We start from the raw sequence: 25,823 nt of genomic DNA on the forward strand, positions 1-25,823 counted from the left end.
CTGTTGTCGGACACTGGAATGAACCAAAAACATCTCCCTTAACTACTGGAGCGACGGAGGGTTTGCACTGTTGCATGTTGTAACGTGTAAGGACACGATCTATGTAAGTCTTTTGAGACAATCCTAAGATCCCTTTGTGTCTATCTCGGTGAATTTCGATGCCAATGACGTAAGAAGCATCTCCGAGATCCTTCATGTCGAAGTTATGCGAGAGTAACCGCTTCGACTCATGCAACATGTCTAAACTATTACTTGCCAATAGAATGTCATCTACGTAAAGGACAAGTATAGTAAAGTTACTCCCACTCATCTTGAGGTAGGTGCATTGATCCACTTGATTCTTCATAAAACCTTGCCTCTTCATGACTTCATCAAACTTGAGATACCATTGACGTGATGCTTGTTTTAACCCATAAATGGATTTCTTCAACTTACAGACTAGATGCTCCTGACCTTCAGGTTTAAAGCCTTCAGGTTGTTTCATGTAAACATCTTCGTCTAAGTCTCCGTTAAGGAAAGCAGTTTTGACGTCCATCTGATGCAGCTCTAAATCAAAATGAGCTACTAGGGCCATGACGATCCTTAATGAATCTTTACGAGAGACAGGTGAAAACGTCTCTTGATAATCAATTCCCTCTTTCTGAGTGTAGCCCTTTGCAACCAATCTCGCTTTATAGCGTTCAACGTTCCCATTCGGATCCAGTTTTGTTTTGAACACCCATTTACAACCTACAGGTTTGATACCGTTGGGTAATTCTACCAAATCACAAACGTCATTTTTCTTCATGGATTCAAGCTCATCAATCATTGCTTTGTTCCATTCAGAAGACTGATCACTGCTAATGGCTTCATTATAAGAGATAGGATCATTGAGCTTTCCAGCATCCATTTCAGTCAGGTAGGTAATATAATCATCCCAATTAGTAGGCCGTTTTTGCCTAGATGACCTCCTGAGCTGATTTTCGGGTTGAGCGTTGTCTTGGTTTTGAGCGTTTGATGTGCCTTCGTTATGAGGTATAATGAGTTCTGGTTGTGGAGTTGGAGTTTGTGCAGTGGCTTCAGGTGCAGTTGCATGTGGTACAAGAGGAGTAAACGGAGTAATGGTAAGCGACGAGTCTCTCCCCCCCGCGTCTTGTACTTCTTGCAATTCTTCATAAGGGTTAGTACTGCTCCCACTGACCTTGAAATCCTCCAGGAACGCAGCACGCTTGGTTTCAACAATACGGGTGACATGGGAAGGACAATAGAAACGATAACCCTTTGAATGATCGGGATACCCGATAAAGAAACAGGTAACTGTTTTAGGGTCAAGTTTCCTTAGGAAAGGATTATATAATTTTGCTTCAGCAATGCAGCCCCATACTTTCATATATTTAAGACTCGGTTTCCTTCCTGTCCAAAGTTCATAAGGAGTTTTAGGGACAGACTTAGAAGGAACTCTATTGAGTATATGAACAGCTGCTTTTAACGCTTCAGTCCAGAGGAATAATGGTAAATTAGTGTTGGCTAACATACTGCGCACCATGTTCATAAGGGTACGATTTCTTCGTTCAGCGACACCATTCTGCTGAGGTGTACCAGGCATGGTGTATTGGTTCACAATCCCCTGGCCCTTACAAAACTCATAAAATGGACCAGGAGCTTGACCCACATCAGTATGTCTTCCATAATATTCACCGCCTCTGTCTGATCTCACAACTTTAATCTGACGATCTAATTGCTTTTCAACTTCAGCTTTATAATCTTTAAAAGTTGTAAGAGATTCAGACTTTTCCTTTATAAGATACAAGTACATGTAACGAGAATAATCATCAATGAAAGTGATAAATGAAGTATGTCCTGTGATGCCAGCGATTTGATAGGGACCACTAATGTCAGTGTGAATGAGTTCTAATAAATTAGAGCTCCTAGTGGCACCTTTCTTATTCGCTGATGTCATTTTGCCTTTAAGACATTTGACACATGTTCCAAAATCGGTGAAATCGAGAGGAGGTAAGACTTCATCCTTTACGAGACGATTTAATCGTTCTCTTGAGATGTGGCCTAAACGTTGATGCCACAACATAGATGAAGTCTCTAAGTCTCGAATTTGTTTCTTTTCTATCTTTGTGAGTGATTCATTAATATTATATGACAACAAAGATTTGGAAAAATTATCATCTAGTTCTAATCTATAGAGACCACCATCCAGAATGCCAGTACCATAAACAACGGAATCATAGAGAATAGAGAGTTTGCGATGACCATGAGAAACGACAAAACCGTCCATGTCTAACTTTGGTCCTGATACAAGGTTCCGAGTTACCTCAGGAACATATAAGGTATCATAAAGTTTAATACATAAACCAGTTTTCAAAAATAATTGTAATGTTCCTATGGCCTTCACTTCTAATTCCCGATCATCCCCAACTTTAAGTGTTCTTTGGTTTCTTCCCAGCTTCCGGATTGTAAGGAATCCCTGAAGTGAATTGGTTACATGAACCATAGAACCAGAATCAAACCACCAAGAATTAGCAGGAACATTTAAATTAAAGGACTCAAGTATCATGAAAAAATCGTTACCTTTCTTAGCCAGCCACTCCTTAAAGTCAGGGCATTCCTTTTGCTTATGTCCTGTTTTCTTACAGAACTTGCAATAGGGTTTGCCTAAGGAGTTCTTAGAGCTGGAAGGTGTACTTGAATTAGGATTTGGATTTGGCTTTTGAACCTTAGAAGCATCCTTTCTTTGATAAGAGTTCTTCCTCTTCTTTGAGCTGGAAGTGGTGAAGTTAGCAACATCAGTAGTGCGATCCATCTTCATACGCTCTTCCTCCTGCACGCACATAGCGATCAGCTCACTCATCGTCCATTTGTCCTTCTGAGTGTTGTAATTGATCTTGAAAGCTTCATAGGACGAAGGAAGCGAAGTGATGATGAAGTGAACGAGAAAACCATCACTGATTTCCATCTCTAGGCCCTTCAGCTTATTGGCCATATCATGCATCATCATGATGTGTTCGCGAATGCCGCTCCTCCCATCATACTTAGTTGTCACCAGCTTGAGGATAAGAGTGCTAGCGTGTGCTTTTGATGTTCCCTTGAATTGATCCTCCACAGAAGCCAGATAGGTTTTAGCATTTTCAGAATCAGGAATGGCTCCTCTGATTGAGTTATGAATAGACTGCTTCATGAACATGAGAGACATGCGGTTACACCTAGTCCATTTATCATGGACTATCTGCTCAGCAGCAGTACTGGTGGCGGTAAGGTCCGCTGGCTTATTCTCTCTTAGGGCATAATCAAAGTCCAGCAGCCCAAGCGTAAGCATGAGAGCATCCTTCCATTCAGCAAAGTTATCACCAGTCAAAGGTGGAATCCCGCAATTGGGTGCTGATAATGGAAATAAGATGAGCAAGTTATGATACAAAAGAAGAAGTCCTAATGTGATCTAATGGGCATGTTATACTAAGGCAGGCATAAATAATGACCATTTTAATTATGAAGCTGTGATAATGTCTATTACTAACATCAAAATAATAGACTTAGTAAAAATTCTACTTAAACGAAGACAAATCAGCTTTGGCCAGAAGTGTAATCATTTAAGTATGTGTGCAAAGCAATCGTGACAAATCAGCTTTGGCCAGAAATGAGACAATCACTTTAGTTATGCACTTGTCAAGCATGCTAAACATAAATGAATTAAATCAGCTTTGGCCAGAATTAAGACATTTCAGGTTTGTAATGCATGCTTAACATAGCCTTTTATAATACTTGAACAATAAATAGATGTATTAAATCAGCTTTGGCCAGAATTAATACATCAGAAGCTCATTCAAGTAAAGCTATTTTGGTTTTGTAAAATTATCTGATTCTGATTAAGGAATTAAGTATTAACAAAACCAAGTATTTAATAGCAAACCACCTGTTAGCGCGGATCGAACTTAGTCTCGAGTTGTGCTGTTATGGTTTCGAGTCGCAACCTTAGTCTCGACTAATCACGTTATGGTTGCGAGTCGCAACCTCATGGTTGCGAGTAGCAACCTCATGGTTGCGAGTAGCAACCTCATGGTTGCGAGTAGCAACCTCATGGTTTCGATCAATCACGTTATGGTTGCGAGTCGCAACCTTATGGTTGCGAGTAGCAACCTCCTGGTTGCGATAAATCACGTTATGGTTGCGAGTCGCAACCTTATGGTTGCGAGTAGCAACCTCATGGTTGCGAGTAGCAACCTCATGGTTGCGAGTAGCAACCTCATGGTTGCGAGTAGCAACCTCATGGTTGCGAGTAGCAACCTCGTTAACAGCTGTTTTGTGATAATAACTGAAAACTCGAAATTTAAGGGATTGTGGGATAATGTTTCCTGTTTTAATGCTGATCTAAACTTATCAAAATATTTCGAAAATAATAACTGATTATCTTTTAACAGTTTTCGAAATTTTAATAGATAAAATAAAGATCAAAAACAGGAAAAACACCCACTAATCTAAATTATATTCCAAATCTTAGGGAATTTTCAAGTTTTCTTAGAACATTATGATGAACCCTAACAAAAATAAGAACATAATCTGGAAATCCGAAACCTGATTTTAATGGTTTTGTAAGGGATTTCGTGATGATAAGTTTAATCTTTATAATTTCGAGTCGGTTTATCAATTAACAGTTTCCGAAAACAGGGATTTCGGTCACAAACAACCCGAAACAGTTTTTTGATTTTAAGGCTTAAAAAACTTCCGTTTTCCAGATTTTTGATCCAAGAATAATGGATACGAAAACAGAACTGGTTTATCAACATATGCTCTGATACCACATGTTGGATCAGTTCTGTTTAAATGTAATGGAAAACATGAATAATACCTGTTACAGCAGACAGGCCAGCAGAGAATCCAGTCAGAGATGCAGCCATTGAGTTCGACATGATTGTCAGGATGATCTGGTTCCTCTTTGGGGTGTAAGTTATGATGGTGATGAAAACCGAAGTAGGGTAATTTCGGTTAGGGGAGAGAGTCACGAATTCTTGATGTTAATGAGGGTTGTGATTGTGTAATGTGTGTAACCCTTTAACTCTCTAATAAGCCCCTTATTTATACACCCAAGAGGAAACCCAATTAGTTAATAAGGGTAATATGGTCCATCAACAATTACCAACTAATTATTAATAGGTTAATAAATATATTTCGATCTAATATAATATAAATGATTATATAGGCTACAAGATTAAATATTACATTTATATATTTAATCTCACACAAGCTACACTGAATATCCATGTCAGATTGCAAGCTTTTGTACACTTGTTGGTTTTGATAACTTAGTACTACAAGTTACATTGATTTGCAACCCAATTTATGAATAGACAGACATTAAACAACCTTCCTTCCTTGCGCGAGAGTGGGCATTCCATACGCGAGGGAGTTAGCCTTTTTGTACTTAACTTAGGCATCTTCATCTTTAGCATTTGAGGGTATCCATCATACTTTGCCCTCGAATGCTTTCCTCTGCATTTGGATGCTTTTACGTGTTTAATGCATCTTATTATTATTATAATGAATAACTGTAATAAAAGTAAAAATGTATGTAGGTGCCATAAAACAAATTCAACTAAAACATGGTATACATCTGTCATCTTCAATCTGCAATCCAAGTTTCGGGTATATGTTTTGAACACTGAAACATTTTTCCCTTATGCAGCAGTTTGATTAACTTCATATTACAAGATCCTGGCTGACTCGGTTCGTCCCACATCGGCCCAGAGATGAAGCTGTAAATGGTATGTATAACCAGGCTAAGCAATATATTTCGTCCCCTCGGGGACATCCGATAAAATTGGAACGATACAGAGAAGATTAGCATGGCCCCTGCGCAAGGATGACACGCACAAATCGAGAAATGGTCCAAATTTTTTTCTTCTTCCTTTTCTCATTTCATACTTCATCGTCATGTTTCATTCGACACTGTTGTTATCGCCCTATTGTTTCCTTTCGTACTTCATCGTCATGTTTCATGATACATACTCTATTTTCTACATTAATTTTTGTAAGAACTGTGGGATTTGTTTAGGTGAAAAACATGTAATTTCTAAACTGGTGTGTTAGGCAATGGCCTAAAAGGATTGGGTCAAAATTCGGTCAAACTTGTTGGGTGTTTATTCGTCAATACTTAGTTTGTTGACCATGATGACTTTGATACTAAATTAGTAATTCTGACAGTGATTATGGTTGATTAGATATGGCCTTTTTACTTTTGGAACACTATTAGTTTTGATGGGTTCAAATCGAGAAATGGTATATGGTGAAACAACGCGTTTGACATTTTGGTTACCGGATGCTTTTTGGATGAGTATCTTCTCATTAGCAGGGTCTGTGGAAGGCCGGATGGGAGCAAACCTTACCTCTATTGCAGATGATAGAGAGGCTGCTTCCAGTGATTCAAGGAATAAAAAACATCCAAAGATAAAAGGTGCTAGAAATGGTAGTATTTTGTGTATAAATTTTTCGTAAATACAGAATAGTTGATTAGTTTGCTTAACGAGAGGCTTTCAGGTTGACTGGTGTTACACGGACTAGGATCAAAACTTATAGTTAGTTCATACACTTGTGTCAAAATGGTGAGTTCGGTAATGGGTGAAAGCAGGTTAAAACGGGTCAGGTGTGCTGTTTAATGCAATAGTTTTCTTGTAATAAACATTTTGTGTTCACTGTGATTACGGAAGTATGTCTTAGCAGAAACAAATGGTTTTTTTTTTTAATAGTGGGATTCAGTGTGTTTTCCCTTAACTATGCAGTTTGATTAACTTCACATTACGAGATCCTGTCTGACTCAGTTTGTCCATCGGCCCAGAGATGAAGTTGTGGCCGGCATGTATAACCAGGCTGAGCAATGGATTTCGTCCCCTTGGGACATCCGATAAAATTGGAATGATACAGAGAAGATTAGCATGGCCCCTGCGCAAGGATGACACGCACAAATCGAGAAATGGTCCAAATTTTTTTCTTCTTCGTTGCCTCTTCGTTTTTTCGTTGTCGTTGCGTAAACCCTTATTTCATTATCGCATTTCATCGTCGTGTTTCCATCAACACTGTTGTGAGCTAACTATTTCTACATGAGTTCAACGATCCAGCATTCTAATTGATTAGTATGGCCCGGCTTCTCCAGTCGTTGTCTTCGCCAAAACATTAATTTCAAAATGAAATATTCAAAATCTGTATCTAATCTGTATGCAATCACATAAGATCAGATGTCTGCATATTTTTGGTCTAGTAGTTTGTTTTTCTGCTTCTGTAGTTAAATTGGTGCATTAGCTTTTCTTTTTTTAAGAGCAAAAAAAAAAAACATTTCTTGCTGTTGCTGCCCGGGATCGAACCGGAGACCTTTTGCGTGTAAAGCAAACGTGATAACCACTACACCACAGAAACATCTTATGTCATCTATTATCTAAAAGTATTCTCAAATTAAGACAATTGTAACTATGCAAATTGACGAAATACCAGTGAAGGAGGCCTTCATGAAATTTAATATTTAAAAGGTATGTAAAACCTATGAGTTTCAGTTTTTTAGTTTATTATTGTGACATCTTACTAGCTATTCTGTTAACTATATTTCAAGTAATGAATCTGCCCAATTTTTTGCTTAGTAACACATTATGATGCTTAAAATGACTCGTGATATCTGGTTGAATTCCAGACTGAATACGCTTATTTACTTATGATTTAAGTTACATTTGTTCATGTCAGATTGCATGCTTTTGTACATTAGGTAGTTTTGATAAATATATCGTAAATACAGAATTGTTGATTAGTTTGCTTAACGAGAGGCTGTCTGGTCGACTTGTGTTACACGTGCTAGGACGAAAAGTTCTAGCTAGTTCATGCACTCGTGCCAATATGACGGGTTTGGTAATGGGTCAAAGCAGGTTAAAACGGGCCAGGCATGCTGATTGAAGTGATAAATTTCTTTCAACAAACAATTATGTGTCAAAGATGATAACATAATTATGTCTTAGTAATAACGACTCTTGTAATCTATTAGCTCCACTTGTTTTGATAACTTAATACAACTTACACTGAATATTGTTTGCTTTACTTCAGTTTCATACGTTCTTAATGCATTTTATATATCATTTTATGTTGAATTTACAATCTTTTTGCACTTGGTAGGTTTTAATTAATTTTGTACTGTATAAACTTAGTAGCATGGATAAGTTAATCTCCCATTTAATACTTCTTGTGGCTACAAGATCCTTCTTTTTTGGTGCAGTACATATGTGTAAAATATGTTATGAAATTATTATTCGTTTACCATATGTAATGAAAGAACATTACCTAAACATTATTCCTAAGGTATAAATTATTAGACTATGGGCCCACGGGCTCAGTTAGGTTTCTAGGGTTACTCGTAATCCCTATATATTGTAACCTACTCATTCAATAATAATCAATTAAGTCTTTCATATTCTTACATAAATGTCACATAATTGATAACGTTTCAAGATGTCGTCTCATATAAGTCGTATCTCCTGAAATAAAAAGCTGGTCAAATCATGTAGTTTGAACGCTTGACGCATCATTCTTCCATGTGTAGCAAATAATTGTTCTTGGTGTTGTAACCAACCCCGGGTCCAAATATATTTTCCTGTTGTTTTCTTCGTTCTCAGATAAACACTAAACCTTCCTTGCGCAAGAGTGGGCATTCCATACGCGAGTTACCCTTTTCGTCTTGGTTTGCATTTGAGGGGTATTCATCAAACTACGCCTTCGAATGCTTTGCTCTGCATTTTTAACTTGAATGCTTTTACGTGTTTTATGGTTTAATACTTTAATACATATTTTATCATAAAAGTAATAATATACGTCCCGTAAAACAAATTGAAATAAAACATGGTCTCCATCTGTCATCGTCAATCTGTAATCCAAGTTGCAGGTATTTATTTGTACACCGAAACATTTTTTCCACATGCACTTCACATTACAAGATCCTATCTCACTCAGTTCGTCCCAGAGATGAAGTTGTAAATGGTATGTATAGCCAGGCTGAGCAATGTTTATTGTCCCTTAGGGGACATCCGATAAAATTGGAACAATACAGAGAAGATTAGCATGGCCCCTGCGCAAGGATGACACGCACAAATCGAGAAATGGTCCAAATTTTTTTCTTCTTCCTTTTCACGAAAAGGGTCTCGATCACGAGAAATGTTCCAAATTTTGTTCTTCTTTGTTTTCTCGTTGTACTTCAACACTGTTGTCAGCGGCCTATTTTTACATGGGGTCATGGATCGAACGTTTTTTATTCTTCATCATTCACTTAAGGTTCTAAACTTACATCATGAGGACCAATGAAGTACACTGAAATTCTTTATCTTTAATGAACTTCTGACTTCTACGTATAGCCGAGCTGAGCAATGGTTATCGTCCCTTCAGAGCGATACAAAGAAGATTAGCATGGCTAGGATATCAAACACAAATCGATAAATGGTTCCAAATTTGTTTCAATCGACTTATCCGGTCGTTGTCTTCACCAAAACTTTAATTTCAAATTTCAAAATGAAATCTTCAAAATTTATATCTAATCTGTATCTAAAAGACCTTGTAATGATGTCAAATTTGTGAAATTAACTCTGTTATATGGAGGTTTGATGAAATTATTTCACAATTTCTTAATGAACACAAATAACTTACAATTTGCGGAAACTGTGTGTGATCTCTTTCTCTGGATCTTATGATGGTTTCAAATATATCAAATTTTAAGTTGTGCTGTTTATCTAAATGAATCCGGCCAACTATTAGGGCAGGCGGTATGGTTGCGGGGACCTCATTCGGGGATGGGGGTCACCGATCGGTGAACCACACCGGGTCCATCGTTGAGTTGAGTGGGGAGGGTTGATTTCGGTGTATAGTCATCGATGAGTTTTTTTAATTGAGGGGTGTTTGAACCATACCTAGTGATTGAGTGTAAAATGAGGAGTAGAATGGGAAGTTGACATGACATGCTATTATTGGGTAGAGAAAACTCAAACACCCTAACTCAAACAAACCATACCGCCTACCCTTAGCTTTTTTTATGACAAAAACGTATCTTTAGATGTTTCTGCCCGGGATTGAACCGGAGACCTTTTGCGTGTAAAGCAAACGTGATAACCACTACACCACAGAAACAACTTATGGCAGCTACTGTCTAAAGTAATCTCAAACTAGTGAGAGTCCCCCGCGCTTTGCGGCGGGAATCAGTCGGTATTAATTTGGTTTGTTATGGCATCGACATTTGCTATAGTATTATTCCAAAGAGAAAACATTACATCAGTCGAAAACAATAAAAATGAATATAAATACCGTTACTGATCTTGTTTAGTTGATATCGGTTATGTTTGTTTGCATTCTTTGTTTATTTTATTTCAACATTGCAATATTTTTTTCGAGAACGGATTCGTTGTCGTACCAAACCGAATTGAAACCAATTTAACAACATCTGTATCAATCGGTACCAATATTTAATTTTATTGTTAATGTTTTTGATAAACTGACACCCTATTGTTATGATAGCGTACCAAACTGAATCGAACAACATAGGTACCAGTAGGCATTCATTTTTATGGTATTTTGTTTGATAACGGATACTTTGATCGTATCTTAAAACTAATATGAGAAAACAAATGATTAAAATCAATTAAAGTAATAAAAGAATAAAATAATAAAACCTTAAAACATCGTTACTGATCTTGTTCAGTTGATATCGGTTATGTTCGTTTGCATTCTTTGTTTATTTTATTTAAACATTGCCATATTTTTTTTCGAAAGTGGACGTTGTATCGTTGTCGTACCAAACTGGATTGAAACCAATTAAACAACATCTGTATCAGTCGATACCAATATTTAATTTTATTGTTAATGTTTTCGATAAACTGAACATAGATACCGATATGCATTCATTTTTATGGTATTTTGTTTGATTACGGATTCATAAAAGTGATGTGAGAAAACAAATTATTAAAATCAATTAAAGTAATAAAAGAATAAAATAATAAAAACTTAAAAGAAAAACAATATTGAACAAAATCATTAAAACACTGTTGTTCATCGTGAGTTTGTTTAAAAGAAAAACAATATTGAACAAAATCATTAAAACATTGTTCATCGTGAGTTTGTATTCATATAGTATTTTGTTTGATAACGGATACTCTCATCATATCTTAAAAGTGATATGAGAAAACAAATTATTAAAATCAATTAAAGTAATAAAAGAATAAAATAATAAAAACTTAAAAGAAAAACAATATTGAACAAAATCATTAAAACAGTGTTCATCGTGAGTTTGTATTCATATAGATAATTTTGTTTAATAACGGATACTCTGATCATATCTTAAAAGTGATATGAGAAAACAAATTATTAAAATCAAATAAAGTAATAAAAGAATAAAATAATAAAAACTTAAAAGAAAAATAATATTGAACAAAATCACTAAAACACTGTTCATCGTGAGTTTGTATTCATATAGACAATAATAACAATAGAAATATAACCGATGATTTTACATTAATTTTTTGATCATGTGGAACTCTGATGAAACAATGTACCCCACGATCTTTTTCTACAGGTTTGAGACTAAAATAAATGATTTCTACTTTAGCCATACAAGAAATTTGTGATTGGGTTATGCTAACTTTAAGCCTCTCGTAGTTTCTTAATTTGAATTCGTAAAGTTATTATTAATATTAACAAATTCTTTCCTCTACTCTCACATGCATGGCTTTTCAATCCAAAAACCGTTTTGTCTATAGGGTTGTAAACGAACCGAACGCTCATAAACTGTTCGTGAACTTGTTCGACGGGAAGTTCGTTTATGTTCGTTTGTTTAATAAACGAACGAACACGAACAAAAAGTTTTGTTCGTTTAATTAAATGAAACGAACATGAACACACCTTTTGTTCGTTCATTTATGTTCGTGAACGTTCGTTTAAATTTTAGTAAACACGTAAATAGTTATATTTATATAAATATTAGGTTTTCTGACTACTTTTATAAATTTAACTAATTAGTAATTGAGTTTTCTAGTAATAAAAATGAAATTTTAAAATTTTTATAAAAACTACTTAAATTTAGTATCCATGAACCCTAATTTAGACGTGTTTTCAGATGAATTGTAATATATTAGAGTTGTTTGTTTGTGTTCACTAATGTTAAATTGTGATTGTTTATATTTGTTCAATTACGTTCATTTTTATACGTTTATGTTTGTTCAATCATGTTAATTTATGTTTGTTTATGTTTGTTCAATCATGTTAATTTATGTTTGTTTATGTTTATTCAAATACGTCTAGTTAATTTTTTTTGTTTATGTTCTTTTGTGTTCGTTTATATTCGTGAATTGTTCGTTTGTGTTCGTTTATGTTCATGAACTGTTCGTTTAGGCTTTAAACGAACGAACATGAACATGTTTGATTTCTTATTAAACAAACACGATCATAAAAATGTGTTCGATTATATGTTCGTGTTCAGTTAAAGTTAAATGAACGAACATGTCTATGTTCGTGTTCGTTCGGTTCATTTACAGGCCTATATGCAAGGACAACCCTAGGATAGGTATGAATGAGGTGAATGAACGCCATGTTGCGGAGTTTCTTTTTATCTATTTGAGTTAAATGCCATTCTTGTCCCTGTGGTTTGGGTCATTTTGACAGTTTAGTCCAAATGTTTCATTTTTCGCATGTGGGTCCAAAAAGGTTTCACCGTTGCCATTTTAGTCCACTGGGTTAACTTCATCCATTTTTTATGTTAACGAGAAGAGCGATTCGATCATTTTAATGGGTCAAACATTTTTATGAGGTGAATAAACATAAACAAACATAAATTAACATGATTGAACAAACATAAACAAACATAAAGGCTCAACTAATGACCTTGCGTAGTGAATAGGGCTGGCATATCGTGTATACCCGTACACGATAAGACACGACACGATAAGACACGATACACGAAATCCCATACAGGAACACGACACGATAACTTATCGTGTCTTTTTTTTTTCAAACACGAACATGAACACGAACACGACACGATTACACGAAAATTACCTGTTAATACCTGTTAACACGACTGTTCGACTGTTATACACGAAAATTACCTGTTAACACGAACACGACATGCTATCTGAGAGTTACAGAGGGAGTTTAAGGTTTTATTTTTTTAATTGAATTAGGAATGAAATAGAAAGGAATTAAGGAACCCACACGCACATGGCTGCTGAGTTTTATTTAATTTAATTTCTTATCGTGTACTAACGGGTATTAACAGGTAAACAGGTATTTAACCTGTTAATACACGAAAATTAACAGGTAATCTCGTGTCTACCTGTTTGGTACACGATACCTGTTAAGGCCATACACGATACCTGTTAACTTCGTGTAGGTTCGTGTCGTGTATTCGTGTAAAATTGCCGGCCCTAGTAGTGAACTAGAAGGATTGCAGATGAAGGAGTCTGACTCCATAGAGGAGTTTGCCGGAAAGCTTTCGAGTGTACGAACCAAATTCAAGAGTCTTGGCTCAACTCTTGAAGATGAAGTCCTTGTGAAAAAATTACTTAATTCTGCCAGTGGTTATTTTTAAAGTTGGATCTGTTGGCGGCTAATGACGCATAGTTGGGATTATTAAAATCCAATATTCCTAAAAAGATTACCCTGTTTGACCCATTAAAAACAAGAAATTCAAAAGAAGGCACAAAGCGTTTATGGATCAACTTGACCTCACCCACCATAGTAACGTTTCACAAGAAAGCATCTTCCTCTCCTTTGTATCGTTGAGGCGGGTAACAGTCGGAACATGTAATTTTTGGTATGGGTTGTAAGGCTATAGTGCTGGGCGGGTACAGGGTTGTGACTAATTGTCTATTATGAGTAAAAGAAGTACTTTTACGATTTTTAACTTGCTTTTATTGATTAAAAACTTATAGTTAGTTGTATAATTGTATGCTTTAACCTGTTTACCCGTTTGACTAGTTTCCCTTTAGCTTTTTTTTTATTTGACTTGTTTGAGTAGAACACAACTCAAACACCTTATCATAAATTACTTCTTCCAGACTGTATGTGAAGACACACATGAAGACTAAAATACGGAGGGAAGTCTACCAGGGGCGGATGTATAGTGTATCAAGGGGTAGCCTCCGCTACCGCTTGGTCGGAAAATTTTTGACATTTTTAGTGTAAATTTTGGAAAAATTTGACGTTTTTTCGATTTCGTTACCGCTTATTTATAAAACGTTCCCGCTTGGTCGGAATCCTAGATCCGCCACTGAAGTCTACTCTTCAAGTTGACTTGACTCTCGAGAAGCAGAGATGAGCCACAGACATGAAGAGAGAAGTCGATTCAAGTGTTTTTTTCTTACTACCCGGAGCTTCAAAACTTTATTGACGCACCCATTATTTAAGGCAATCTATCCTGAGTATTTTCTTTAAAAATAAAGGGCCAACATGAGAACCAGATGAGTTGACACAGCATGTTTCATTTCGCACTTTAGCTAAATGTAGTAGTACTCGTTCGACCAAAAACTTGTCCTGAACTATTTAGTCTAAACTCAAACATGATCTAGATTATTAGCTTTTGTGTTTTACCAAATGAATTGTACTGCAATTTCCAGATTATATGTTGCAATATCATGCTCAAATTAATGTATCATTTACAAGCTGGTGCTTAATAGATCATAATAAACATCACCCAGAAGATAATCATGAAGCACCAGTGGTCTAGTGGTAGAATAGTACCCTGCCACGGTACAGACCCGGGTTCGATTCCCGGCTGGTGCACACTTGCAATGAAGAAGTTGCGCTCGTTGTGATGTTGGGTCATCACAGCTGTTCGATCTTTCGAATTATGAAGCGGTTCTGAGCAATCCTTTTTTACCTTTTCCCCTTAAAAAATGTATACATAAATGATAAGCGATTCTGAGCATTCTTTTTTAACCTTTACCCCAACAGCTACTTCCGATCAGAATGTATTCGTGTCCGTTACCCAAAACTCCCAGCTGATTCTTTTTCCTAATGAACTTGGTGAAGAATTTTTTATTTTGTACTTTAACATGTTCTGTTGACATTAATCAACACTACATCTGCGGCTTCGATTGCTACATCTGTTCCAGCCCTAATTGCCATTCAAACATTCGCTGCAACCAGCGCCAATGCCAATTGCCATTCAAACATTCGCTGCAACCAGCGCCAATGAGTGAATCAGCACCTTGATTAGGTCCACTTTCTTCAACGGATCTGTTTTCGAGAACATATTTTCAGTTCCAATTTCAGTTGCTATTCTGGTTGGTGTTGACCAATTATCACCTCTAACCATTATGCTTTAATTGTTCATCCGCAGTAAACAAGATACAACACATGCGCATAAACATCCTAATTTTATTTGTTTAGATGATTATATTATTATTGTAATAGTAACATTGTATTGTAATTATTTTTAACATATAGTTATGATAAATAAAAAAAAAATTACGTGTATCCAAGCGGACTTGATCTGTATTAAAAAGATTACTCGACATGACCCATTAGGAACAAGAAATTAAAAAGAAGGCACAAAACGTTTATGGGTCAACTTGACCCGACCCACCATTGTAACAGCTCACAAAGAAAGCGTCTTCCCCGCCTTTGTCAAACTTTAGAACAAAAAAAAGGTGAGACAATGGTAAACTAACTTTGTATATAAGGCTATGGCGCTCAGCCGGGGGGGGTCTCTAATTGTCTATTATGATTAAAAAAATTACTTTTACGATTTTTGGTTTACTTTTGTTGATCAGAACGATTTAGTACTTGATATGTAAAAAATTGTGACACACATGAAGACTAATTTTCCTTTTTCTAGTTCCTGCCTTTTTGAATTGTACGTGAAAACACACATGAAGACAATTACGGAGGCAAGTCGACTCGAGAAGCACAGATGTAGTGAAAACTTTTCACGTGCCATTTTTTATTGTGAAAACACACATGATCTATACTACCCCAAAACTTTATTCGCGTGCCATTTTTTATTGTTTTGTTTTAGTATATAATACCACCCACAACCTAAAGCTTTTACACAATCTATTCTGAATATTTTATTTAAAAATAAAGGGCCAACCTGTGAACCAGATGGGTTGACACAACATGTTTCGTTTAGAACTTTAGCTAAATGTAGTGCTCGTTCGACCAACAACTCACCTGGAACTATTCAGTTTAAACCCAGACATGGTCTAAAGTTCTAACTTGTGTGTTTTACCATATGCATTGCACTGCAATTTCACCAGATTAATAGATTATATGTTGCAGCATCATGCTCAAATTTATAAGCTGGAACTTAAAATAATAAGTCATAACAATAATCACACGATGAATATGCATGAAGCACCAGTGGTCTAGTGGTAGAATAGTACCCTGCCACGGTACAGACCCGGGTTCGATTCCCGGCTGGTGCATCTTTGCAATGATGAAGCAACGCTCATTGTGATGTTGGGTCGTCACAACTGTTCGGTCTTTCGAATTAAGAATCGATTCTGAGCATGTTCTTTCTTTTTTTTTTTTTTTGTTTTTTTGGTTACTGTCCAACACTTGGAATTTAGTCTAAAACGGGTCCAGATTAGTTTTTTACTTCATCGACTACTCAGTTCGTCCAACGTGTGACTTCTCCGGTAGTCTTCGCCGTGAAACCTTCAAAATCTATATCTTTTTTTTGGCCAGCAAAAGGGAATCCATTAAAACCAAAAACTCCAGCCATCAAGCAAGCTGCTTAAAGGGACAGTACATGATAACTATTGCCAAACAAGGCCTAAACCAAAAAAGACAGAACCATACAGAGGCTAAACAAATTGGAAATCTTCAAAATTACTCCATTTATCCATGTCCCCGCCAACGATTTTTGTTCTTTTTTCCATCCACCAGTATGTTTCGGCTTCGATCTCCTCTATCAGGTTGTTGAGAGATTTTCAGCATTAAAAACCTTTTCATTCCTTCTGCGCCAAAATGCTCCAAAGCATCATGAGGGCGATAGCATAGATAACCTTCAAAAATCTTCTCATCCTTATTGATGTCTAGGAAATGTTTTAATATCTGTTTCACCGAGTCAAAGCTGTCTGGAAGTGTAACTTTGGTCCAGACACATATGAACCACCAAACAGTTTTGGCGTAGGTGCAGCCCAGTAGCCCACTAACAGATGATCTACCGTTTCCTCGCAGACTCCAAACATACTTTTGTTTAGTTCCTTGTTCCGCACATATCATGATTTATGGGTTGGGTAAATAGAAAGGTTGTTTCCAATGAGAGTCATGAGACCCCTGGCTTCAGAATTCTATTCTATTGTATCCAGGTAGCATAGTGTGTGATTTAGGGAATCACCAACATCAAAAACAAAAAGTTCTAAAAATGGTAGTATTTTGTGTGTAGATTTTCCTAGATACAACACTTCTAGTTAGTTCATACACTTTTGTCAAAACGGCGAGTTCGTAATGGGTGAAAGCAGGTTAAAACGGGTCAGGTGTGCTGATTAATGCAATAATTTTCTTGTAATAAACATTATATGTTCAGTGTGAATACAAAATTATGTCTTAACAGAAACAAATTGATGTTGATAGAATTGAGAGAACTTGCCCTCTTCTCATTGATAATCACAATATATAAGAATACACAAATATCTCCTTTTTTTAGGGAGAGATATACATCCATTTATAAGATATCTACATTCCTATTTTATATTATCTATTACACCCGGCAGTCAAAGCGAGAGGAGGCCGAATGCTTAAACTAGAACGGAAGTCGTCAAATAGGACCTTGGGTAATCCTTTTGTGAATATATCTGCAACCTGAGATCGGGCTGGAACATGAAGGACTCAAATTGCACCACGTTGAACAAGTTCACACACAAAATGAATATCCAACTCTATGTTTTTTGTACATTGATGTTGGACAGGATTACCCGATATGTAGATAGCACTAATATTGTCACAATAGACCAAACTTGCATTAGTAACAGGATCCTGCCTGACTCAGTTCGTCCCATATCGGCTGAAAGATGAAGCTGTGGATGGTATGTATAGCCTGGGTGAGGAACGTTAATCGTCCCTTCGGGGACATCCGATAAAATTGGAACGATACAGAGAAGATTAGCATGGCCCCTGCGCAAGGATGACACGCACAAATCGAGAAATGGTCCAAATTTTTTTCCCAATCGTTTTCTCGTTTCCTACTTCATCGTCATGTTTCATTCGACACTGTTGTGATCGCCCTATTGTTTCGTTTCGTACTTCATCGTCATGTTTCATGATACATACTCTATTTGCTAAAATTCAATCAAGTATTTTCTACATTAATTTTTGTAAGAACTGTGGGATTTGTTTAGGTGAAAAACATGTAACTTCTAAACCTGTGTGTTAGGCAAGGTCAATATTTAGTTTGTCGATCATGATGACTTTGATACTAAATTAGTAATACTGACAGTGGTTATGGTGAAACACCGCGTTTGACATTTTGGTTACTGGATGCGTTTTGGTTGAGTATCTTCTCATTAGCAGGGTCTGAGGAGCGTCGGATGGGATCAAACCTTACCTCTATTGCAGATGATAGAGAGGCTGCTTCTAGTGATTCAAGGAATAAAAAACATCCAAAGACAAAAGGTGCTAGAAATGGTAGTATTTTGTGTATAAATTTTTCGTAAATACAGAATAGTTGATTAGTTCCCTTAACGAGAGTCTGTCAGGTTGACTGGTGTTACACGGACTAGGATCAAAACTTATAGTTAGTTCATACACTTGTGTCAAAATGGTGAGTTCGGTAATGGGTGAAAGCAGGTTAAAACGGGTCAGGTGTGCTGTTTAATGCAATAGTTTTCTTGTAATAAACATTTTGTGTTCACTGTGATTACGGAAGTATGTCTTAGCCATGGTTGTAAAACAAGGTTTCCAAGGCCGAGTACTCTCCGAGTAGTCGCTACAAGGTAGGTCGCCGAGGCGACTTTCTCTAACTCCGCCTAATTACTCGGAATCGGTCAAATGCGGTCAACCTCGGCCAAAATCGTATCTAGTAGGTTAACCCGGGCCGAGTTTGACTTAAAAAATAACAAAACATAATTTCTATGCCTATCATATTAAAGAATGAATACCATTTTCACGTATTTTTTATAGATATAAGTAAATGTATGTTATTTGACGTATATTTAATTTCCAAAAACTAATTTCTTTATAAATTAACATGTCCGAGTACTCCCCGAGTACTCTCCGCCTAGGCCGAGTACTCTCAACTCCCCGGGCGACCGACTAGGGAGCGCCTAGCGACTTTTGCAACCATGGTCTTAGCAGAAACAAATGGGTTTTTTTTTTAATAGTGGGATTCAGTGTGTTTTCCCTTAACTATGCAGTTTGATTAACTTCACATTACGAGATCCTGTCTGACTCAGTTTGTCCATCGGCCCAGAGATGAAGTTGTGGCCGGCATGTATAACCAGGCTGAGCAATGGATTTCGTCCCCTTGGGACATCCGATAAAATTGGAATGATACAGAGAAGATTAGCATGGCCCCTGCGCAAGGATGACACGCACAAATCGAGAAATGGTCCAAATTTTTTTCTTCTTCGTTGCCTCTTCGTTTTTTCGTTGTCCTTGTGTAAACCCTTATTTCATTCTCGCATTTCATCGTCGTGTTCCATCAACACTGTTGTGAGCTAACTATTTCTACATGAGTTCATGGATCCAGCATTCTAATTGATTAGTATGGCCCGGCTTCTCCAGTCGTCGTCTTCGCCGAAACGTTAATTTCAAAATGAAATATTCAAAATCCGTATCTAATCTGTATGCAATCACATAAGATCAGATGTCTGCATATTTTTTGTCTAGTAGTTCGTTTTTCTGCTTCTGTAGTTAAATTGGTGCATTAGCTTTTCCTTTTTTAAGAAAAAAAAAAGTAGTTGCAAATGTTCCTGCCCGGGATCGAACCGGAGACCTTTTGCGTGTAAAGCAAACGTGATAACCACTACACCACAGAAACATCTTATGTTGAATGTTAGCCAACGTAATCTCAAATAATGACAATTTTAACTATGTATGTTGACGAAATACTATAGAAGCAACCATGGTTTTATTTTTAGAACGGTATTCATCAAAAGTTAATAGTTACAGGTGTGTAAAATCTATGTGGATCAAATACCTTTATTGCGATTTTCGTGGTGCAAATAGATATATAAAGTAACATTTCTTCAACCTTTATTTTATATGTGCATGTACGAGTGATTTTCAGAATACCAACTAACGACTGGTTTGGTCTTTGGCAAGGGCATGCATTTGATTGGTCCAGTACAGCTTCTTCGGTTAGGTCTTTGGCAAGGGCACACATTTGATGGAAATTGAGTGTGGCTACTTACCATGCTATAGAAAACATGGTTCTTTGCTGACTTCTCGTTCATCGAAAGTCGGACGTCTCTTAGGGATTCAAAAGAAAGGATTGAGAGTTCAAATGAAAAGGCATAATGAGATATGAAAGTAATGTTTTATTTTATAACTCTTCATATTCCTAATTCTACACCTTTGTCCACTATGGAATTAGAACCGGCAACCACTTGGGGAGAAATATAATTATGTACACACCGAAACCGTTAGCTTACAAACCCTTTGGTATTTGATGCAATTCACATTATTAATAAAAATTCAAATATATATGTTTTGCACATATAGATGCAAATGTATACATTTTCTAAAAAACATGCAGGCATGCACATGTGTCTTTAACAAAACAAAAAAATATATGATGCATATGTCAAAAACCCAACAATGTATACAAACTACATGTCTGCATTTCATGTAAGATATAAAGTAATTTACTAACGAAATAAGACGTATAATGTGTGATTTCAAATACCAACTATTCACTTTGATCAGAAAAACTTATATTGTAAACACAAACAGCCCCAATATATAGGGATACAGGAATAAAAAAAATGGAAATATGAGCTGGATGAGATCCTAACGGCTAAATGATTGAGCTAATATGATGCAGGAAATCTCCTAAAAAAAGGAAATGATGAATAATTTCTGATCCTATAATTTTATTTTCTAACACTCCCCCTCAAGTTGAGTAGTAGGGTCTCCGAAGCTCAACTTGTTGAGGCAACTGTTGAACAATTTTCCGTTGACGGCCTTGGTTAGAATGTCTGCAAGTTGATCTTTAGAGGGGATAAATGGGAGTTCTACAATCTTTGCTTCGAGCTTTTCTTTGATGAAATGTCTATCAACTTCCACATGCTTTGTACGGTCGTGTTGGATAGGATTTTCTGAAATCTGTATGGCGGCTTGATTATCACACATGATTTTACTGGGCTCAGTTTGGGGAAAACCAATCTCTGATAAAAGTTTGTGTATCCAAAGAACTTCTGCTAATCCTCGTGCAATGCCTCGGAATTCTGCTTCACCGCTAGACAAGGCGACAACCTTTTGTTTTTTGCTTTTCCATGTAACTAAGTTTCCACCAACCAAAGTAAAGTATCCCGAAGTAGATCTCCGATCATCTTTGTTTCCTACCCAGTCTGCGTCTGTATAGGCCTGAATCTTCAAGTGTCTGTTTGGCCGAAACAAAATCCCATGGCCTACAGTCCCTTTAAGGAGTCCCTTTAAGGTACTTTATGATCCTTAGAACTGCATCCATGTGATTAGTTTGTGGTCGGTGCATGAATTGACTGACAACTCCTACTGCGTATGCAATGAGGGCGGGTATGTGAAAGATATATAAGTTTGCCCACCAATCGTTGATACTTTTCCTTGTCTGCCAAATCTTTTCCTTTTTCTATGCAGAGTTTCTGGTTGGTCATTATGGGAGTGTCAACTGGTTTGCAGTCAAGCATCCCTATCTCAGCAAGGAGATCAAGAATATATTTTTTCTGACATATGAAAATCCCTTGTTGAGATCTAAGAACTTCAATCCCAAAAAAGTACTTCAGTCTTCCTAAATCTTTCATTTTGAACTTGGTGAAAAGACTTTTCTTTAACTTCTTAATTTCTTCTTCATCATTACCTGTAATAATCATATCCTCAACGTATATAATTAAACAAGTTACAAATTTACCTGTTTGTTTGAGGAAAAGTGTGTGGTCAGAATTGCTTTGCCGGAAGCCATATCATTTCATTGCTAATGTAAATCTGCCAAACCAGGCCCGAGGGGATTGTTTAAGACCGTACAGGGTCCTTTTTAATCTACACACTTCATTAGCTTTAAAGTCTTTGGCAAAACCGGGGGGAGCCTCCATGTAAACTTCTTCTTTTAATTCTCCATGTAGAAAAGCATTTGTGACGTCAAATTGATGAAGGGGCCATCCTTCGTTTGCAGCGATGGAGAAAAGGACACGAATAGTGTCAATTTTAGCAACAGGTGAAAAAGTTTCGGAATAATCAATCCCATATGTTTGGGTGTAGCCTTTAGCTACGAGTCGAGCTTTATATCTTTCAATGGTTCCATCAGCTTTGTGTTTGATTGTAAAGACCCAACGACATCCTACTGGTCTTTTTCTTAAGGGGAGAACACATTTTTCCCATGTATCATTTCTTTTGAGTGCCTTCATTTCTGTTTCCATAGCGTTTTTCCAATTTTTTGAATTCAAGGCCTGTTCTATGGAGGTTGGTAGTTGCTCCTTATACAAGGAAGTGGTGAACGCTTTGGCTTCTTTCGGTAAGTTCCCATTTGCAATATTTGCCATGGGATATCTAGATGGCCTCGTTTCTTTTTCTGGAGAGTATCGTTTTGGAGGAATCCCCCTATTCGCTCTTGGAGGCAAGACATATTTTCCTGTTGTTTCCTCTTCCATATCGTGTTCTTCTTGTTCTTGTGTTGGTTCTTCTTGTTCCTGTATAGACTCTTCCTGCAAATTTTGATCTAAAGCACTCTCATTGTTGTTAGTTTCAATATTTTGAGTTTCATTTATTTCAACGTGACTTACCTCAATATCTGGATTAGGGTAATCTTGGTTAGTGGCACTAACGGTGGGAGCATCAATTTGTGGACTAGGAGCAGGTGCCTCATCCCGGTTATTGTGACTGACTTCTTCTGAAAAAGGAATCTTGGTTAGCCAGCTCAGTGTGCCATAGGTCTTCTCCCCCTGACCACTGTGCTGGGGGTATAGAAGTATTCGGTTTCAAGAAAGTCACAATTAAGGGTAGTGTACATATGTCGTCGTTTTGGACTATAACATCGATATCCTTTTTGATCGACCCCATAGCCAACAAAAACACACTTCTCAGCGCACGGGCCAAGTTTGCCTCGATCATGTTTAGGTATATGGGCATAGACTGTGCATCCGAAAACTCGTGGTAGTAACGTGAGAGGTGGAGGAATTTTAGTAAAATCGGACAAAACTTGTATGGGAGTTTTTGAATCAAGAGCTTTAGTTGGGAGACGGTTGATCAAATAAGTTGCAGTAGAAGCTGCTTCAGGCCAAAAAGATGTAGGAACCCTTGACTCAAGCAATAGGGCGCGTGTAATTTCTAAGAGGATCCGATTTTTTCGTTCAACGGTGCCATTTTGTTCGGGAGTATGTGGACATGTTTTTTGGTGAATAATGCCTTTGTCTTGACAAAATTGTTTCATGGAATTGTTGACATACTCTCCTCCATTGTCGGATCGAAGGATTTGAATATTAGTTTTAAATTGTGTTTGTATCATGGTATAAAATATTTTAAATTTCTCGAAAACTTCATTTTTGTTTTTCAAAAAATAAATCCATGTCATACGAGTGCAATCGTCAATAAAAAGAACAAAAAAACGAAAGTTTTGTCCTCCAATGACCTCAGCGGGTCCCCAAACATCTGAGTGCATAAGAGAAAAAGGTAACGCAACTTTGGTGTTATTTAATTTATAGGTTTGTCTATGACTTTTAGCCAAGACACAAGTTTCACAATGGAAATTATTATTATTAGAAAAAAGTTTTGGAAATAAAAGACGTAAATAGCCAATAGATGGGTGTCCTAATCTCCTATGCCAGAGCCAAGCTTCCCTATTTGTTGTTCCATGAGCAAGCATCACACTTCCCGGTTGAGTCACTTCGTCCACATAGTACAATCCCAATCGTTCAGTGCCACGCCCAATGATCATTCCCGTCCTGATATCCTGGAGAATACAAAAGGTTGGATGCATCAAGACGGTGCAATTTAACTCTTTTGTAACATGACTAATGGATAACAGTTTATGTGACAGGGACGGGACGTAAAGGCAGTTTGAAAGTTTTAAAGTGGGAGATATCTCAACAGTTCCTCCTCCTTTGACAGGAACAACCCCCCCCCCATTAGCGGTTTTGATATGGTCAATTCTAGGGGTATTTTCATTTCTAATATCGGATAAATCATATGTCATGGTGTCAGTAGCACCACAATCAAATATCCAGGATTCATCCGAGTTTTCACAGGTTTTAGCTATATTGGCTTGGGAGTTCTACACATGTCCTCCTCCTTTGCAATATTTAGAATTTTTAAAATATTTAGTTTTTTTAAAAGATCTAGATTTTCTACCTTTATTAATATTATTCTTATTTTCCCTAGAAAAAATTTGATCCTTATTATTATTTTGTTTAATAAAAAGGTTTTTATTAGTTTTGTTCAATTAACCAGTATCATACACATTATATTCTAAAGGGGTTTTGTTGAGTAACTCTAAAACTCTATAATCAAAAAATCTAGGGTTCAATAAAGAGGGATCTGAGATTAATCTCCCAGACCCATTACCTCCTTCATTTGGCTCAGTTTCTCTGGCGAAAGCAACTCCACCAAATCCTCCACTGTTCTGCTCGCCGCTCCTGCCGGAATCTTCGCCGCCCCTGCTGGATTCTTCGGTACGGTTGGTGGCGACTGCTGCTTTTCCTCCATCCTTATTACTCTTAGTACTCTTCTTGTGGCCATCGCTCCACCATTCAGGGTAGCCAACGATTCTGAAGCATTGATCTTTGGTATGCCTCATCATTCCACAATGGTCACACTTAAGGTTAGTTCGATTTTGGGTTTGAATGGGACGTCTGAGCGGCGCGTCTGCCCCCTGACCGCAAGCCCTAGGGCTCTGTCATTGTGGTCAGGTCGAGTAGTAGCTAGCCCCGCTCCGATTCCTGATTGAGTTCCAGCGGTGGTCCCAAGGATGTTTTGGTGTGCGGTTTCCTTCCGGACCGCCGTATATGCTTCTTCTGCCGAGGGGAGCGGATCCATCCTAAGGATTTCCCTCTTGATAGTATCATACTATCTGTCAATTGCATTAAGGAACTGAAACAATTTCTGCTCTGTTCTCAGTTTATTGTAAGTGGTAATATCGACTGGGGATGTCATGGGGTTTGGATCTCTTCGATCTATTTCTCCCCAGATTCCTTGCATTATGATCCAAAATTCCTCAAGAGGAGTTCCATTTTGTTTAATTCCATTCGCTTTGACATGTAAGTCAAAGGTTTGGAGCTTATCTTTACCACTGCTGTATGTGGTAACGAGAGCATCCCACAAGGCTTTGGCAGTGGGAAACTCGGTCAGGTTGCTTGCAATTGTTGGTTCAATATTTTTTATAAGCCATGAAAACACTACGAGGTCGTCTTGTTCCCATCGCTCATACCCATCTTCGGTTGGTTTGGGAGGTGCCGGATTTCCTGACAAATGACCAAGAAGAGTTTTTGATTTACCTCCGATAGCTACACGAATCATACGAGCCCATAGGGCATAATTTTGATTGTTAAGTTTAAGGCTGATCGTGAGGCTATCGGACAGATTGTGTTTGGTGTTTTGGTTTTGGGATGATTGAAAACCATTGAGAAGGTTGGCTAATTGGATTGAAAGGTCGGTATTATTTTGAACAGTGGGGCTACCGTCGGGAGTCCTGGTGGCCTTGACTA

General features: G+C 37.2%; 10 non-coding genes across 10 annotated transcripts; 7 read left to right on the top strand and 3 right to left on the bottom strand.

The window, feature by feature from the left end:
* Window positions 1–5,778: 5,778 nt before the first annotated feature.
* LOC118483096 lies at window positions 5,779–5,881 on the top strand. Its single transcript, XR_004869575.1, has one exon. It is a non-coding gene; the product is annotated as a U6 spliceosomal RNA (small nuclear RNA).
* Window positions 5,882–6,865: 984 nt separating this feature from the next.
* LOC118483160 lies at window positions 6,866–6,967 on the top strand. Its single transcript, XR_004869717.1, has one exon. It is a non-coding gene; the product is annotated as a U6 spliceosomal RNA (small nuclear RNA).
* Window positions 6,968–7,319: 352 nt separating this feature from the next.
* TRNAV-UAC lies at window positions 7,320–7,392 on the bottom strand. Its single transcript has one exon. It is a non-coding gene; the product is annotated as a tRNA-Val (tRNA).
* Window positions 7,393–9,022: 1,630 nt separating this feature from the next.
* LOC118483153 lies at window positions 9,023–9,125 on the top strand. The gene has a single exon (XR_004869699.1). It is a non-coding gene; the product is annotated as a U6 spliceosomal RNA (small nuclear RNA).
* Window positions 9,126–10,055: 930 nt separating this feature from the next.
* On the bottom strand, window positions 10,056–10,128 carry TRNAV-UAC. The gene has a single exon. It is a non-coding gene; the product is annotated as a tRNA-Val (tRNA).
* Window positions 10,129–14,698: 4,570 nt separating this feature from the next.
* On the top strand, window positions 14,699–14,769 carry TRNAG-GCC. The gene has a single exon. It is a non-coding gene; the product is annotated as a tRNA-Gly (tRNA).
* Window positions 14,770–16,344: 1,575 nt separating this feature from the next.
* TRNAG-GCC lies at window positions 16,345–16,415 on the top strand. The gene has a single exon. It is a non-coding gene; the product is annotated as a tRNA-Gly (tRNA).
* Window positions 16,416–18,051: 1,636 nt separating this feature from the next.
* LOC118482961 lies at window positions 18,052–18,154 on the top strand. The gene has a single exon (XR_004869377.1). It is a non-coding gene; the product is annotated as a U6 spliceosomal RNA (small nuclear RNA).
* A 1,296-nt stretch (window positions 18,155–19,450) lies between these two features.
* Window positions 19,451–19,552, top strand: LOC118483161. Its single transcript, XR_004869718.1, has one exon. It is a non-coding gene; the product is annotated as a U6 spliceosomal RNA (small nuclear RNA).
* Window positions 19,553–19,899: 347 nt separating this feature from the next.
* On the bottom strand, window positions 19,900–19,972 carry TRNAV-UAC. Its single transcript has one exon. It is a non-coding gene; the product is annotated as a tRNA-Val (tRNA).
* Window positions 19,973–25,823: the final 5,851 nt, after the last annotated feature.

This window comes from Helianthus annuus, chromosome 1 (assembly GCF_002127325.2).
Source record: "Helianthus annuus cultivar XRQ/B chromosome 1, HanXRQr2.0-SUNRISE, whole genome shotgun sequence".
In the NCBI taxonomy this organism is placed as follows: Eukaryota; Viridiplantae; Streptophyta; class Magnoliopsida; order Asterales; family Asteraceae; genus Helianthus; species Helianthus annuus.